The 16,386-nt window shown below is 33.9% G+C and overlaps 1 protein-coding gene across 3 annotated transcripts in view; it reads right to left on the bottom strand.

Moving 5' to 3' along the window:
- LOC128858381 (monocarboxylate transporter 9) overlaps window positions 1–8,520 on the bottom strand; it is a 43,313-nt gene extending 34,793 nt beyond the window's left edge. The window contains exon 1 of one of the 3 annotated variants that reach the window (XM_054094601.1): window positions 8,285–8,520. The gene's annotated coding sequence lies outside the window, so the exon portion shown is untranslated. Of the gene's footprint in view, window positions 1–7,480; window positions 7,568–8,284 lie in introns of those variants that run through there. The other 2 variants (XM_054094603.1, XM_054094602.1) reach the window with 2 other exon arrangements.
- Window positions 8,521–16,386: the final 7,866 nt, after the last annotated feature.

Genomic DNA, 16,386 nt, shown 5'->3' with positions numbered 1-16,386 from the left:
TAATTCTTTTGAAAAAACTCCATAGCTTACTTTATTTTCTAGCTTGGAGCTATCCGTGTAAAAATTTATTTCCCCTTTCCTCCTTAGTCTTTGAGTTTGCCACCCTCATCTTGACGGGATGTTAGACTTGCAGAGCCTGTCGAAGGTGGGTTTAGGGAAAGAGTAGTCGATTTCTTGATGTGTATGGTATGTATGTAGTATAGAACCGTGGCCGAGCTTCCGGGTCTTCCAGCGGCCACGTGTTTTCCTGCCAGATTTAGAGCAGGAAAGTTAACTAGCAACTCGAGCGCTTTATTAGGGTGGTTCTTAAAGCGCCGGTGATGCAGGAAAATGCAATTTTTTGGTCCTTGCTCAGCAATTTCGTATATCTTGCCTTTTGAGTTGATGGGCAGGATCCACACACAAATAATGTAAGCTTTACTGAGAAAAATTTTTCGAAAATCGGTAGAACTAAGAAATATATACAAATACATTGGATTAGGGAATAACTTCAAGCGTTTTCATATTTTCTTTTACGGCGACTTTGACGTCGATGACACGTCCTGCAGCGGAAGGCCTTCTGAACTCGCAAGAATTCTAGCATCACTCTTGAAGGAAAACGGGCGCCAAACCATTCGTGAATTGGCGGAAAAAAATTGACTGCGCTCATAAAACGATTCTCAATCACTTTCATTCAATGGGATTTACTGAAAAATTGGGAGCCTGGGTGCCTCACGAGCTCAATGAAAAAACGAAGAATGTCGTATTTAAATTGCTTCCCTCAATCTTGCCCAGCATCGATCAAGTCGCGGTCATAAAGAGCGCTTTTTGTACCGAATCGTCACGGGAGATGAGAAATGGTGCCTATACACCAATATGAAGCAATGAAATGTCAAAGCCGGGAGTCAAACGGGCCTTCACCCAAAGAGGATCATGATATGTGTTTGGTGGTACAGAGAGGTATGGGGCACTGGGAAATGCTTGAAAAGAATGCCTTGATCAACAAGAAGCTCTACATTGCGCAGCTACACTGCGTGAATGAGGCTATTCGACTGAAAAGACTTGATGGTCAAACCATACTCCGTCACCACAACGTCATATCCCGTGTTGCACAAGTCGTCAAAGCCGCACTCAAAGAGCTCGAATGAGAGATACTTCAGCATCCGCCGTATTCTCCGGACATTGCAACGACCAATTACTATCTTTTCCGCTACCTGTCAAACCATACGAAGTGCGTTACCTTCGATAACAAAGAGGTTCTTAAAAACTGTCTCACAAACTTCTTTGATACCAGACCAGGCGATTTTTCACGGAACGACATCATCAAATTGGTCGAGAGGTGGGAAGAGGTTGTAAACAGCACCGGCGAATATATAGTTGATTAAATTATTGATATATTTATTGTTTTTTGTTTAAATAAAAGTCTTCGGTAAAAACACTACGAGATTATTCCACAACCTAATAAATACATAGGGGTGCATCCAGACCCGAGACGCCCAACCAAAGATGTATATTAACTTTCTAAATTTTTTTCCATCCTGTTCGAGAATTCTTTTTAATAGGGAATATAAATCGATAGAAAACTAAAATTTAGGAAGCTACCTGGAAGTTCAAGTTGTTATCTATAATAGAAATGTGTTAAATTCACGTCCAAAGGCGAAAAAGGTCTGGCCAAACCTGAGTGCCCAACGAAGGCATTTCAGCGACTGATCGTAAGCTGTAGGAGAGGTATTTTTACTCTAAGCGTTTTATTGGACTAAGTGTGCCGTTATGTACTTACTAACTTATGCTCTTTTAAACGAATATCTTTGGAATATACCCCTTCACGTAGGTGATTGTTTTCTTAAATGCCATACTCTTAAAAAAAGCTTGTTTATTAATCACGATGCCCCGCATGTAATGTTTTAATATACCGTATGTTACATGGACCACCCTGTGATACATACATAAATAGATTACGAGGCAACTAATTAACGTGTTAGGCGCCAAAAGAAACGGAAGTGCAAATTTCATTAAAGTATGTACAATACTTTAGGGAATTATGCCGATTTTGAAATCCGATTTCTTTTTTATCTTTAAAGATATTAAAATCTCATTTCTAGGGGCAAAAAAAATACTTTCAACGCCTTATCTATGTATATACACACAAACAAATATATATTGCAAGCAGTGCCTGTGTGAAATTTCACACCACAAAGCTTTTTTATGCGCCTGGCTAATGGTCTGGCCGCTAAACGGCTTTGCATTTATTATAAATATGTACGCACAAAAGTATTTTATATTAGTATTTGCGGCTTCCATCCACGCGCTGATGGATCATTCATTAATGCCCGACAAAGGACTGACTCGCGCGCAAAACGGCCAAATTGGAAATGTCATTTAATCGATCGGTGTCAATGGCAAATGGCAAAGCTTACGCACTATTGAGTATATGAGTAGATTTGTGTCTAGTATATATGTATTTCTTTACATATGTAGTGGTATACGAAAAAAAATCAGGTGTTTGCAAGCTTGATAACAAAACTGTCAAAGCTGATGACGAATTTATGTCATGTGTCTAATAGCCATGCTGCGTTTCTTGATTAGTACTCGTATAGTTAGAAGTATTTTCCAAAAAAAAAACTCACTTGAATAAGTAAATAAAATATGATGAAATAGAATTCGTAAGTGGCCAGCATTTTAATAAATATGTTCATGGTAGCTTTACTCGTAGTTGGCAAACGAAACTAGGTAAATCGCGCTAAGATTTTTTGATTTATTTTTTTCATTTGTTGTCACACCCCCTTTTTTATTTAGAGTACCAATTTCATGTTGGTTTTATATTTAAACTGTCAATTATATTTTTGGATGATTTTTTATATTTGAGTGGATGAACAAATTGTTGTTATATTTTTTTGCAAATTTCTAAAAGTAGGCGTGCCAGAAAACTACATACATGATAAGGCTGGCATGCGACTATTTCGCATACCCTTCAAGGAATAATGCTCAAATCCGATTCAAATGCACATATTTAATAAAAATTAATTCCGTTTTATAGCCCATTCAATATTATTACAATAAAGTGAGTGTTTAAAGTGGCTCACGAAAATTTTTTGTTTTTTTGGCTGAGGTATTGAGGAATTTTCTTCCATATAAAAGATTTCCGAATAAGTGCTTGATATGAAAGAAAATACTCAACATCGTACGCAAAAAAAATTTTCAAAAATCAACGCGCTTTTTGAGCGACTTTAAACTTACACTTTATTATACTGAAATTAAATGGGCTATAAAACTGCATACCCAGAAGTTTCCTAAGATTCTGATAAAAAATTTCAAAACTTTGATAACAATTTGTTGAAATTTGCTAAATTGTGAATTGTGCACACAATTTGAGCTTTGGGTCAGATGGTTTTCGTTGTGGAACTATAGTTCACTATAGTTTAATAAATAAATCAATTAAATAAAAAAATTAAGTAAAACTTATTAATTTTTCGCGCTCCTAACATTTTGAACGCAGGTGTATGTACATTAGACACTTTTTAATTTTCAATATCGTCAGTTTTTGATGTCAGTCACTCAAACCAAAAATGTAATTCATTATGTATGTACGTGTATGTACTCGCTTCTTATCGCAGATATTAGAGTTTACCACGGCTAGTAATTTATTATTCCAGATAATCGATTTGAGGTTGCTTGAATCACGAATATTAGGGAAGATTGTTTAGAACGGTAAGGTTTTTGCGCCCCTGCATAGTGGCATATTAGTTTCTAAGCACACAATAACAAAAAAGTCACTTATTAGAAGAAACCACACAGAAGCTTCTTCTCTTTTTTGCCATTTCAATTTTTCGAAAATACATTTTGATTTTTTCTTCTTTCTATGCAGGCATAATCGTTTATTCTGTAGATTTCACTGCTGCTGGATTATACTGTATCATAATTCTTTATTTTATTGAGATTCGATTTCAGTTTATTTTATGTAATATTTGTTTGCCTTATTTTACTTTGTTGTATTTTATATTATTTATTTATTTTATTTTACTTTAATTCTATTTAATTTTAATTTAAATAATATACATTTATGTACTATATTTATTATATATTATCATTATTATTTATTACTGGTGGCGACGGTTCCAAATGAGGGGGAGTTTTTTAGTTCCGGACATACCATTGCTGCGACGGTAGCTTTGATGATTCATTAGGCGTTTTAAGCCCCCTTATCCGCAAAAAAAGGAAAAAAAGAATGCATATTGCAACTCCTTATTCTTAACATTTTTAAAAAATATTTTTTGGTATTATTGAGTGCTTTAACATTTTATTTTATTTTGTTTTATTTTTTTAATTAATTTTTGTGCATTTTAATTTAATTGGTTCAATGGTTTTTATTTTATTTTATTTTATTTCATTTTATTTTATTTTATTTTATTTTATTTTTTTTACTTTACTTTATTTTATTTTATTTTAATATATCTGCCACTTAATTTTCGTTTGTTTTGTGCTTGTTTCATTTTATTCAATATTATAATTTTTTCCATTATTTATTACTTTACTTTTAATGCATCATATTAGGTGCGCAACTAAGTTCGCGCTGTTTGTCAATAGATGCCGCCAGCAGTGTGTGATAGTCGATTCTAACATAACCTAAACATCCTAAACCAAGCTTAGACATATGGTAAACAAACTGCTTCGACACATTAGTGATTTTGTTTTGTTATTATATTCTTTTGGTTTTGTGAAAATGGCTAATTTTGTGCCGAATAATCGTCATTTGTGGGAAGTGTTGATTTTCCCCTTTCATTCGAAAAAAAAAAACGGTTCAGCCGCCGTTTTGAGTTTATAGAGATTTTGCTTTAAGTGAAACAATGTGTCGAGATTGGTTCCGTCGCTTCAAAGGCGGTGATTTTAATGTTGACAACCGTCCGCGTGAAGGAAGGCCAATAACCTTCGAAGACCCTGAATTGGAGGCATTGCTCAATGAGGATCCGTATCAAACGCAAGGAGAGATTGCTTCAGTATTAGGAGTTACCCGCCAATCCATTTCCAAGCGTTTGCATGCTTTGGGAATAATTCAGAAATAGGGGACTTGGGTTCCTTATAAATTAAAACCAAGGGATGTTGAACGTCGTTTATTCGCCTGTGAACAACTGCTCCAGCTCAGCAGCAAAGAAAGGAAGGGTTTTCTTCATCGCATCGTGACAGGTGATGAAAAATGGATTCATTACAGCAATCCAAAGAAAATAAAGTCATGCAGACTGCCCGGTCATGCTTCTACGTCGACGCCTCGGCCGAATATTATGTATGTATTTGGTTGAACCAAGTTGGTGTTATTTATTATGAGCTGTTAAAACCAAGCGAAACCATCACTGGGGATCGGACCGGTATCGACTTCAATTGATGCGATTGAGCCGAGCACTGCGCGAAAAGCGGCCGCAATACGTGGAGAGGCATGAAAAAGTGATACTACAGCATGACAACGCTCTGCTCCACGTAGCCAAACCCGTTAAAACCTACCTGGAAACACTGAAATGGGAAATCCTACCCCACCCGCCATATTCTCCAGTTATTGCGCCGTCCGATTATCACCTGTTCTGATCGATGGTACATGGTCCAGCTGACCAACCAGTTCATTCATATGAAGACAACAAAAATGGCTTGATCCGTGGATAGCCTCAAAAGATGAACAGTTTTACCGCGTCGGTATACGAGATCTACCAGAAAGATGGGAAAAAGTAATAGCCAGCAGTGGGCAATACTTTCAATGATTCACTTGTAACCAGCGAGAACTTAGTTTCGCACCTGATAATATAATTTGACTTAGTTAAACTAAATTTATATTTTATTATATTATACCTAATACTATCCTTTCTTAATTTTTTTATTTGTTTGACTTTTAGCTTCAATTAATTTAATTAAGTTCAAATTGATTTCACTTTATTTTATTTCATTTTGTTTTATTTTATTTTATTTTATTATATTTCACATTTCTCCAAATATTTATTAACATCATAAAGTTTGCAACACCACATTTTTTAAAAATATTGAAAACAAATTACTGTTTTGTAACATCTTTTGTTTAATTTTAATGTATTTCATTTTATTCATCTTACTTTAATTTAATTTAATCAAATTTCTTATATTCATCTTGCTTCATTTAATTTAGTTTTAACTTTTCTCTTAATTTTATTTATTATTCAATTATTTAATATTGTTATTTTTTATTTATTTCATTTTTTATTTAATATAATTTAGTTTAGTTGAATGAAATTTAATTTAATTTGATTTATTTTGTTTCATTATATTTTATATATCTTTTTCTAATTTTCTTAATTGGTTGATTTGAAGTTCAATGAATTAAATTAAATTAAAATTTATTTCACTTTATTTTATTAAATTTTCTTCGTTTTATATAATGTGTGGCTATATTTTTATTCACTTCGTTTAAATTTTCTTTCACAAAATTTTTTAAAAATGCTTCCATAAATACTGTTTTTAGTGTTGTAAACAATGTTTTTTTTTCTTTTATACCATATTTTTTATATATTTGTTTATTTATTCAATTTCTATTTTTAATTATTTATTTTATTTTATAACTTATTTATCTTATTAAAAATTCTTTCCTTATATATTTTATTCAATTTGATTTGACATCTGACATTCTTTAAAAATACTATTTTTTTAAAACCGTTTTTTATGCATTTCATTTCATGTATTTAACTTACCTTAACTTAATTATATTTTGCTTTCTTTAGTATTTTATATTCATCTTTTCTCATCTCATTTTATTTAGTTTAATTTAATAAAATTTTACTTCATTTAACTTTACTTAATATTGTATCGACTTTGTTTTATGTCATTTTATTTATTGTATTATTTTGTTAAAATTTTTTTATTAATATTATTTTATTGTATATTGATTTTTTATTTATTTTTTAATTTATTTTATTTTATTAATTTTTTATGTTATTTTATTTTAATTTATTAAATTTTTTATTTTTTTTACTTAATTTAGATTTATTCATACTCCTTTTATTTATTTGATTTTTAATTTAACTGGATTTCATTAAGCAAGATTGCATTTCACTATGGTTGCTTGGTTGGTTTAAGGGTGACCCCGCATCGGGGTGCCACATAGACCGCAAGTTGGGTCCGTTGTGTTGCCCTAGAGCTCATTATGTTATATGATTTCCTCACCTAACCGAGATTTTTACTATAGATTTTGGTCCAAGGTATTAATTCGTTTCGAGAATTTAATGAGAGATTCGATTTTCAGGTCCGAGAGTACTGAAAGATTGTCAATTGTTGGAGAGCCTAGAGGAGCGAGTCGACTTCTGGCTAGGCCAGGACAACTGCACAGCAAATGCCTGCATTTCACTTTATTCTATTTTATTTTATTAAACATTTTTTATATTTTAATATTTTTTATTTACTTTGTTTAAACTTTCTCACAACATTCTTTAAAAATACTATTTTTTAACACCGTTTGCTTGTGTATCTATTTCATTTTATTCATTTAACTTACCTTTATTTAATTATATTTTTCTTGTTTCATCTAATTTTTTAGTTTAATTTAGTCAAATTTAATTTTATTTTATTTTACTTAACTTAATTTTTTATTCAATTATTTTGTTTATTTTATTTTATTTTTTTATTGATTTTGTTTTATGTAATGTTATTTATTGTATTATTATTTATTTGATTTTTGTTTATTAACTTAATTTTATTTGGTTTATTTTATCTTTTATTAATTTTTTTGTATTATTTATTATTATTTTGTTATTTATTTCGTATTATTTATTTTTGTTGATTCATTTAATTACTTGATTTTTAATTCAATTGGATTTCATTAAGTTTGATTTTATTTCACTATTTTTTATTTGAATTTATTTAATAAACATTTTTTTATAGGAAATATTTTGTATTCACTTTGCTTAAACTTTCCCACAGCGCTCCTTAAGGATACTAAAACCCACTGTTTGTTTTAAATTATTGTTTTGCAATTTAACTTTTTCAGAGAATAAGATTTAACTGGCAACGTGTTGACATACTCGTATATATTTGCGATTTCTAATTATTTTTATGATGGTACGTATTCCAATATAGGCTCACGTCCGCATTGCGATAGGCGCTTATCAGTGGTTTTGCAATTTCATTTACTGCAGTTTTATATTTTTCTAATTCTTAAATTTAATATGACCGGCACATTAAACGAACCGATCGCGTCACAGTGCTTAACAACACCACACAATTCCATAAAATATTTCGAAAAAAAGTCATAAACTATTTTTATCATTTTGAAGACTAGAAATCAAAATATAACTTTTACATTTTATTGTTGTTATCCATCCAAATTTATTTCACAACACGCGCCAAATAGCAAATGCGCAACAATTCTCACAGTCGAGCGAACTTCGCCTTCTAACGCATAAATACAAAACACGTACTCATATATGCATGTATAATATGTGCATTAGTATGTGTGCAACTGCTCGAGGGGCTTCTGTCGATAAGTCTCCAAAATATGCTCACGACAACAACTTAGCTGTTACGCTGCTCAACAGAAACTGAATGCCTTTAGCGCCACTCGCGGGCGCTCAACAGTTCATCAGCCCAGCCCCCAATAATCGCCTCCCCCCCTTTACTTGCGTTCTTGTTATCACATATTTTGCATTGGTAAAGCGTGGTCATTATCAATTTTTCATTGCCAAAAAAAAAACTTATAGGTGGTCTCACTATCAGTTTTAGCTGCTAGTTCTGCTGTTAGTTATTTGAGTACACCTTTGGTGCTCTAGCCATCACCTTTTTGCTCAGAGGTGACACTGCTAATTTTTTTTATTTGATCTCAAACAAAATATTATGAAATATTTAATTAGCAGATATTTTTAGTATTAATAAAAAAAGTTTTTATTCAGCAAAAGTTTAAGTGTTTTAACTGGAAAAATTATAAATAAGAGCTTCAAGCTACGCTTCGATTTGTTTACCAACGAGAATCATCATTCCGCAGATTTAAGTAGCTTGTTTATATTTTCTCACATGTATGCATGTATGTACATATGTAAGTATATAGCTAAAAACACAGTTTCGGCCCAATTACAGTGGAGAAGAAAAAAATGCGGACAAAAAACCCCTTTGATATAATATCGGACACCAACACACTAAAGGGACTTCCAGTTTTTTCCACGTAACGGTTGATCGTAATACGTAATAGCAGACACGTCAAATGTAACGATAAATATGTTAAATTTGTTTACTCGATAAATATTTTAAGTGGCCAAAGTGTAAACACAATTATTGCAAATTAAGGGAGGAAATTTTTTCCCCAATCAATTTTAAAAGATTTTTATACACATATAATTAGCAAAATTCCCACCTAGTTTGTTGTGCAGCTATAGCAAAAATTATTAGGTTAGTATCCATGAATGGTGGGATGCTGCTGGTGTGACAGTCGGCAGATATGAGTCCGAGTCGTTCCGGTAACATCGAACCGAAAGTCGTGGGAACGTATTCATGCATGGTAGGTAAGGCCTTTAAGGATTTTGCTCCATCTCATTACAATTTGTTTATTTGAGTTAAGCTTTCTAATCTACCCGCCTACAGATCTACCTATGCTTAAAATAAGCCTGTAGCAAGCTGCACTAGATTATATTTATACAAAAACTATTTCAAAGGCTTTTGTTCCTGAGTTGTACAAATTAAAATAAATAAATAAATAAAGCATTTCGAATCTGTTCACTTTCTTTCACTTCAAATTGAATTAATTTAAAGTGTTTGATTCATCTAATATTCTGTAAGTCTCTTTAGACGAGTAATAAGTAAATAAATTATTTTTTGTTAAACGCTATTATTTTACTTGAAATATGATAAGTAAATAAATTAATTTAAAATATATTTTCTGTCTTCAGAGACCAGTGGTAAAATTTAGCGAGCATCTTTTTAGTGGAACATTTTAACCGCCCACCTTCTATTCAAATTGGTTCCCGTGCCCATTTTTTAAAAGTAGATTTATAAAAATTAGTTATAAAAATTGTAAGCCTCCTATAGTGTAATAATAAAAATTGTAATTTTGTGTACGTTATAGCTTTGACACCTACAAATTTTAGCTAATGTTAGGTCAGGAGTAGTTTTTCTGCGATAACTGTTTGCCAATCAGTAAACAAAGTCATTCAGTTCTAAATAAATGTGTTTTTATATTATATTTATAATCTAGCCCACAGTTGAGTGAAAATACAAAGTCCCACACAAAAAGTGTAAATTACACAGATTAAAATGACATTTAGAGAATAATTTTTACGTGTAATATATGAAGAACCACAAAAGAGAACTGAGAGAGATATGACAATTTAGCGAACTTTTATAAACACAAATTAGAAATTGCGTTAGATTATTTTGAATGCGTAACGAAATTTTTAAGAAAATATTTGTTTGTGAACAACAAAATGTAAGCAAAACTCAGAGAAAATGTCAGCTCAACAACTTTGTTAAATTTACTCAGAACCGAGTGGTTTTTTAACAAACAAGTTTACGCAATAATCGTCAGTTGTAAATAAAAATTAAATCGAAAATATGTACTATTAAAAAGATTACAAGAATTTACAACTCCTAGTACAAGTCTTCTAGAGAGACATATTATCAGAATGAAGAAACAAAAGGCCGAAATACGTGAGTGCGAGGAGCTTGAGATGCTGGTCAATAAGAAAAACGCCCGCAAATTCTACCAGAAAGCTCGGCAGCTTCCAGAAGGTTTTAAGACCCGGGCCCTTTAGTGTAAGAACAAAGACTGACATCCAGAGCGTGCCTGAATTACGGAAGGAACACTTCTCAAACCTGCTAAATAGTGACAACTGCGCATGTCACAGAGAATGTGAAGATCCCGATCGTTGACAACGGGACTGTCGTTCCGCTGTCTGGCCATGAGGAGGTGAGAATAGCAATAATGCGGATGAAGAACCACAAAGCTGCGGGAGCCGATTGGAATTTAAGCGTGCTCTGCCCAATCTATAAGAAGGGTGAAGGAATCGTGCAATCTGTGCGAATTATCACGAGATTAGTCTTGAAGTGCTTGCGAGCGTATTGTGTGAAAGGCTGAAGTCCATCATCAACCAACTGATTGGACTTTTTCAGTGTGGCTTTTGACCTGGAAAGTCCATCACCGATCAGATATTCACAATACGCCAAGTCTTGGGAAAGACCCATGAAAGGAGAATCGACACACACCATCTTTTCATCGACTTCAAAGCTGCATTCAACAGTTCGAAAACGAGTTACCTATGTATATGCTGAATTTGGTATCCATGGCCATGGTATATATGGACTGTTCTTCTATATGGCGTGAAAATATGGACCACAAAATTATCAGCGTGACTACCATTCAGAATTTGGAGTATGTAGGTTCGAATCTCCGTGAAACAACAAAATGAAGAAAAAGTTGTTTCTAATAACGGTCGCCCCTCGGCAGGCAATGGCAAACCCCCGAGTGTATTTCTGCCATGAACAATTTCCTCATAAAAAATATATCTGCCGTTCGGAGTCAGCTTAAAACTGTAGGTCCCTACATTTGTGGAACAACATCAAGACGCACACCACAAACAGGAGAAGGAGCTCGGACAAACACCCAAAAAAGGGTGTAAGCGCCAATTATATATAAAGGGTGATTTTTTAAGAGCTATAGGAAAGTTTTTCAAAAAAACACACGTAATTTTCAGAAAAATGCATGAAATTTTTATTTAAATCGATAGTACAGTCCATATAATTTAATGTTTGACGATTATTTCATGCAAATGTTGACCGCGACTGCGCTTCAAAAGGTTCATCCGCTTAGTCCAATTTTGGTATACTCTTTCCAATGTTTCGGCCGGTATCTCATATATAAATGCTTTAATGTTGTCTTCCAATGCGTTAGTTGAAGTAGGCTTGTCTGAATAGACATGAGCTTTAACATAGCCCCACAAAAAATAATCTAAAGGCGTTATATCACACGATCTGGGTGGCCAATTGACAGGTCCCGAACGTGAAATAAAATGTTCACTGTACCCGCCTCTCAACAAGTCCATTGTTACGCGTGCTGTGTGGCATGTGGCACCGTCTTGCTGAAACCGCATGTCATGCAAGTCAAGCTCTTGCATTTTGGGCAAAAAAAAGTTGGATATCATTTCACGGTACGTTACGATTCGCAGCATCTTTGAAGAAGTACGGTCCAATGATACCTCCAGCCCATAAACCGCACCAATCTGTGACCTTTTCTGGATACATTGGTAGCTCTTGAAATTCTTCTGGCTGATCTTCACGCCAAAATCGACAATTCTGCTTATTTACGTACCCATTGATCCAAAAATGAGCTTCGTCGCTGTACACAATTTTTCGATAAAAAAGTGGATCTTAAACTTTCTTAACAGGACACGCATTTTTATAATAAAACTCAATGATTGTTCGTTCGTAAGACGATTCATGGTTAAATTATAGACCAAACTGAAGATGTTTGACAGTGAAACAAAACGCGGAACGTGCGTCAGCTGTTTAAACCAACTGTTTAAAAAGATAATATTATATTTATAAATAGACTGGAAGTATTTAAAATATCGCTTCTCCAGAAATTACTCAAAATATCCTGGATCCAACACGTTTGTAATGAAGAGGTGCTGCGAAAAATTGGCAGTAGCAAACAACTATTACTGTGGGCAAAAAGTAAGGTGAATTTGGGTGTAAAATGAAAAATCTTTATTTTTTCGATTTTTCCAATCCCCGAAACATGCCAAATAGTTCACTTCTGGTATAGCCATCAGCTCCTTCTTCGATTCAGCTTTTATCTCCTCAATTGACTAGAAACGCGTTCCCCGGAGTGGTCTCTTGAGTTTTGGGAATAACCAGAAGTCACACGGAGCCGAATCAGGCGAATACGGTGGTTGCGGAACGATATGCGTGGAATTTTTGGCGAAATGGTCACGAAGAACGAGTGCAGTGTGGGACGGTGCATTATCGTGATGCAAAAACCAAGAGTTGTTGGCCCATAATTCTGGTCTTTTTAGATGAATTGCTTCACGTAAACGACGCATAACGCTCAAATAATATTCCTTATTAACAGTTTGGCCAGGTGGAAGGAATTCATAGTGCACCACACCACGAAAATCGAAAAAAAACTGTCATCATGACCTTTATTTGAATGAATGACTTTGACGTGCTCTTTTCGGTCTGACCTCGCCTTTAGCACGATATTCGCTTGATTGGTCGGTTGTTTCAGGGTCGTAAGCATAAACCCAAGTCTCATCTCCCGTAATGATGCATTTGAGCTTGTCCTGCATTGTTGCATTATTTCACACACATCAACGGGACGAATTTTTTCCAAGAAGTTGAGAGTTTTCGGTACCAAATGAGATTTGACTTTTCGTAGGCCCAAATGGTCTTTCAAAATGGTTTTCACAGATACTTCTTATATTCCGATCATATCAGTAAGGTCTTTAACAGTCAACCGACGATTTTTGAGCACTAACTGCTTCACTTTATTGACGTGTTGGTCATCTGTTGACGTCGATGGTCGTCCGGAGCGCTCCAAGTCATCAACACGTTCTCGACCCTCTTTGAAGTCTTTGTACCACTTATAAACATTTTTCTGCGACATGGTCGAATCTCCAAATGCCTTCTGCAACATGCTAAACGTTTCCGCAGCCGAAATTTCATTCCGCAAACAAAATTTGATGGCACTTCTCTGCTCAATCAAATCAGACATTGTAAAAATCGAAAAATGCACTCTTGGTCGTTCGGTAAACACAAGCGTTAATATATTACTGATAATGACATTCACATGAAAGTTGACCCAGATGTTATTAACAGTGCTGGCAACTCATGAAAAAAATAACTAGAGCGAAATTTTAATCCCGCGAAGTTTGACAAATAAATTCACCTTACTTGTTGCCCACATTAGTACTTATGTAGGTGTATCAAGCGTAAAAAAGCATCGTATCTGGGTAATATTCTGCGAAATCGGAAATATGAACTGCTACAACTCATATTGTAGGCCAAGATCAACCGAAGAAGAGGTATCGGGCGTAAGTAGATTTCTTGATTGAGGATCATAAGGCACTGAGCGTAAGGGTCACCTCAGCAGCTACAGACCGCGAATATTTTCAAATAAAGTTGAAAATTTAAATGAAAGAAAATAATAATTTATTAGTTTTAAATTGCATAACCGCCAACATTCGCATACGAATAGCAACTAAAGAAGAAGTAGTTTTTCTTAAAAACCGATCTGAGTTTAAATAACAATTTTAAGCATAAATGATATTAAACTAATTTTAGCCATATACATGAAATAAAGGGTCCTTCAAAACACGCGCTTAGAGGTAGCGTAAAAAGGGCATGTAAAAATTAAAATTCTTTCAGGTTTCACTGTTTTTATTAAAATTAAAAACCTTGACAATTATATGAACGCAAAATTATAAATGCAAAATGCCTGACCACTTCGAGTTATCAATATTGCCAACAGTTCATCAACACTTTGCGCTACAGCAGCAATATTCTCAACAGAACGTCCAGTTTTTGGTTTATCAGTTCTCGATAGAGCCAGTTTCTTCAAATTTGTTCACCAACCTTTGAGTTGTCGACCCATTCGGATGAATATTTCCTTATTTTTGCAAATAAATTTTGCGATTATTTGTTCTGAAAGATCGACCATTTTCATAATAAATTTCAATAACTTTAACGCGTTGTTCGATCGTCTAAAATTATATATGTCTACTTGGCAAACATCTAACTTAAATAAAGTAGGAATTATTCACTACTGACATCTAGGCGTCACTTTTGAAAGACCTTTTTCGTACATAGTTATGTGGGTACAAGGAATAGGTATTAGTAGTTATGTATGGCAATGTGAATAGTCTTGATATGTATGATACTGAGCCGCTGCTTGAAGGTGTGCGTCTCGAAGTAATGATTCCAACCCACAACTCTCGGAGTAAGATGTGATATCCAGCGCACAAGTACATATAGTCTTAGAATTTATTAGCCTGTCATTTTATTAGTTTACATCACATAATTTTGTGCTTTATGATTTGGCAACCTTGGACTCTTCCATAGATAACAACGCTCTCATGCCATGATAGCTTTGTCAGTTTTTAGTTTTTTTGTCACACATTTTAATTGGCACTTTGTACTTTATCATAAAAACAATAAGTATCTTAAGATACGATATTTATAATCGAACTTTACTCCATCTAAACTTGTCCCTTTATCTCTACCAATCGATACTTTGACCTCCCCAGCAGGTGCTTGAATCACACCAGCGATCGGCTGGCCAATGGCGTTGCATGCATTTATGAATATTTATTAAAACTTTATTCACTTAGCGTATAGAGAGTAATGATCATAAAAATTATGTGCTTCGTATTTTATTGTTTTGTTGTTGTTAGAACTTAAAACAATCTACAAACGGCGATGGCTATTAGTGATGACGGTGTGGTTTCGTTGCTGGCGGTTTTGTTTTTGTAATTTATAGGCAAACAACGGAAGATTATAAAATGGCACAAAATAGGAATTTATATGCATATGTATATAGATATATATATAAATATTAGGGCGGGAAAAGAAAAAATAAGAAACTTTGCCGAAGGAACCATACCTCTAAAACGAATTCTGATGTCCCCCAATGTTTGGGTCGAACGAAAAATCCCACTTTGACCCATTTAGAGTGCTCCAATCGAGTCCAAATGTATGACCGAACCTCACTAACTTTGGACGGCCGATCCACCCATGCCAGTGGCACACCCCCTAGAACTCCCCTGGGGGTTCCCCATACAATCATTTCAAAATATCACCATTTTGGGCCTTTACATGAGAAAAGAAACTAAAAAGTTCGACCCAAATTGGGGGACATCAGAATTCGTTTTAGGGGTATGGTTCCTTCGGCAAAGTTTCTTATTTTGATCCCTAGAATATGATTTTCACAGAGCAATGGGTGATTTTTTTGCCACCCCACAAATCGACCCGGCCTAATGTATATATATATATATATATACATATATATGTGTATAAACAAAGTTAATTGACAAAGTTCAGAGTGGGTGTGCCGCATTGTTTTTCTTTCGCCACAAATGCGAAGCAAATAAATAGTATTAATAACAGTACTTGGTACATGTGTAGATCCACTAAGAAAACACAACACAACAAATACAATATTGCATACGTTATTATAAAAAGCAAATACTCAAAGACTGTTATTGCTGCACTACTAAAAATACCTGCAGTGCCCCAGATCAAGTAAATATAATTTAGTTCAAATACTACTTCAAAAACAAAAAACTAATATATATTCAAAACAAAAACATATATTCACAGAAGTGTTAAATTGGGTCAGCTTTCTAGAAGGCATAAAAACTTAAGACTTATGGTAGAGACTTTAATACAAAGAGGCGCAGAATTAATCCCTCTATTACAAGATTT

This window comes from Anastrepha ludens, chromosome 3 (assembly GCF_028408465.1).
Source record: "Anastrepha ludens isolate Willacy chromosome 3, idAnaLude1.1, whole genome shotgun sequence".
Classification (NCBI taxonomy): domain Eukaryota; kingdom Metazoa; phylum Arthropoda; class Insecta; order Diptera; family Tephritidae; genus Anastrepha; species Anastrepha ludens.
The sequence above is the reverse complement of the archived record's forward strand: the minus strand, read 5'-3'. Positions and strand labels throughout refer to the sequence as shown.